Below are 3,112 nucleotides of genomic sequence, written 5' to 3' on the forward strand. Positions count from 1 at the left end.
CACATTCTTTTGATCGCACGATGAAATATAAAACATATCATTTGGCGTATCTACTCACGATTTACTTAAGTTCTTTAGCTAAGATAATGTTAAACGATGGTTTGGAGAATGTAAACTCTGATGACGAAACTACATTCACGGACACAATGGGTAAAGTCATCATTGAGCGGAGTCTCCAATCGTAATACTCGATACAAAAACCCATCCATCTTAATACACATTTTCATAGACTACAGTCCAAAAGCAACTTATAGCGAGATAAAGTACTAACAAGTTCATTTAAAAGAGCTGACTTATTCGAAAACGTGCGGGGAAAACGTCGAAACAGAGTAAAAAGCAAATATACTGTGGATATACTCCCATTGAGTTTAAGGTATTATCTTATGTAACTATGCTATTTCAGTGTCACCTGCTCTAGTTTATTTAGACATAATAGAGGATACCTTCACACAACAGAGCAAAATCAAACCCTTTTGTTCCCATCAAATATCGAAAAATAAGAAACAGCATTTTAATTTTACACAAACAGAGCTGTTTCAACAAAGGAAGGCAGCTACTAGCAAATGCCGAGATGTAGATAAAACGTATGCTAGTGTAAGGCCAGATATTATGTCATTGAGTGAAATATTTGCAACAAACGGTAAAATAAAATTAACTTTCACTCGCTGTTCACTGACCGATCATAGGCGGTTATTCCATCATGTATCGGTGAAGCTAGTTTGATACACGTGTTTTGTTTGTTCTGTTTGTACATGTATATACATGTGGTCCTTGGGAAATTTGTGTCAAACGTTCCTTGTCATTTGTGCCCTGGCCGTATGCCTCTGAACAGGGTTGACTTTAAGTTTTTGACTACTGGGCTTGTTCCTGTAGTTTTCATTGTATTGCTAAATGCCATTCAACCCGAATTGACAACTAACTGTTAAATGATATTAGAAAAATATGATATATATATATATATATATATATATATATAAATAACACGAACTAGCCTAGCAGCCAAACATTATCGCTGTGAACTTGTTTAATGGCACAATAATTAAATGTCAAGGCCAAATTATATAGAGTTTACCTTCCTCTTCAACGAAAGAACAACGTTTTGTTTCATCGTTTATACCAGGAATTGATGTTAGAGAGTGTGGGGGTTTAGGGTTCCTGGCTACTTTTTTATGAAGTTGTGCAATCTTATGTAAATAATATATATGTTTGGTAACAAACTGACTTAAACACAATACACTTGAACAATTAAAGGGGAGGACAATCACTCTGGAATGTCCTATATGCCAGCCGACATTTATTGTTTGATTTTCCAATGTCAAACGTTTTAGTTTAAACATATTTTATTTATCAGCGTATACACACATATTATAAAGACAAACAGTAAACACATGTACAATCTAGAAAAGGATTAGAACGAAAGATAAATACATCTTAAAAAGTTCTTCTCCAATCATTATCAGAAGTACATAGTTAATGACATTTGTACATCTTACAATGTAGATGACATAATGATATTGATATTATTGGATTATATAAGGTGGTAGTGTTTAATGAAATTTGGCTTCATTTACTTTTATTAAATATTAAAAGATTTTTTACAGACGATGTACACAGACAAGATAGTAGCTAAAAGTTAAACATTTTGTGTGATTAACAATGCTATAATAAGCTTAGTTTATTTTCTGTTTTCGAATACTAAAGTCGTTAATTCTGTTTGAGAACAGAATAAGAAGGTAAAGAGGATAAGAGTGAAGAAAGAGGGTAGGGTGGTTGGTTTAAATGAACTTCCAGTGCCTTTTCTTCAATGAGCCCTGATTGGTAGTGCTAAATATCACATGTATACAGAAAGGAGACAATCCTGAGTTGGATTGATATTTGGTAGTAAGAAGTGACTGCCACTGGCTATCAAATCTTTTTGTCATTTGAATAAAGATGTGAACTGCATCGAACAGTGTCTTATGTTGTTCTTCTATAAGGGCAGTGTCACCGTAAAGTAAATTGCGAAGCGTTACGTCAGTCAAAGCCTCTACAGAGTTAAGAAAAAGTCCCCTTTGTTCAGTATAAAGGGGACAGATAAGAAGATAATAATATGTTGTTTCCTGAACTCCACACGCACAACGGGATGAGGGCACAATATTTTTAACAAACAGGTGATGGTTCAATGAACTGCATTCGTTCCGTAAGCGAGTGTGAATGACCTGTAATCGACGTTTCCCATAATAAAACAGAGTATTTGGTTTGGAATTATCCGACTTAAGGTACGCTTTAAAGCCAGAGACACTGTCAATGCTTTGTGCTTCAGCTGGGAGACTATTCCATGCTGCGATTGATGTAGGAAGGAGTGAATTCATATAGAGTGACGTATGTGTACGAAAGCTAGAGATATTGGATACGTTTCGAAGTGAACTAGTTGATGCTTGACCGACTGTCTGAAGAACCAAACTTGACAGATAATCAGGAGAGAGACCATTTTTTTATTTTGTAAAAGAGAAAAGCTTGTTTTTTTCACGTCCTTGTTTCCAAGCTCTCAAAGTCAGAGTCAATGTGAAGCAGACGCAGAGAAACAAGGCGATTGCAACCAGAAACAATGAATGTTGTCAAGTTCGTTTTTTTTTTCATACTGTGTACAATTATTCCAGATGACATCCGCATACTCCATGATTGGCCTAATGCAAGAAAAATAAATAACCTACAGAGACCTCCTATCCAGTTGATAGCGTAGACGTTTCATGATGTTTACTCTAGAACAAGCTTTTTCTTTAATATAGTTAATGTGAGTATGCCAATTTCCCTCATTAGAAAGAAAAATACCCAGTTGTTTGTGTGATTCAACAAATGGGATATCAGTGTCAAACATGTACACAGGCGTATGAATGGGTATGTTTCGTTTTCGAGATATGACCATTGATTCAGATTTGTTGGGATTGAACTTAACAAGCCACTCATCAGCCCAAATAGATATTTTGTTTATATCTGTCTGTAGTTTAAAAGCTGCAGTCTGGGGGTGTCCACTATAACAGAAAGACTTGTATCATCCGCAAATAGGTTGACATTTGAATCTATCTCGTTTACTATGTCTTTAATGTATATAAGAAATAAAAGAGGACCCAAA

The sequence above is a fragment of the Mya arenaria genome, chromosome 7 (genome assembly GCF_026914265.1).
Source record: "Mya arenaria isolate MELC-2E11 chromosome 7, ASM2691426v1".
Taxonomy (NCBI): Eukaryota; Metazoa; Mollusca; class Bivalvia; order Myida; family Myidae; genus Mya; species Mya arenaria.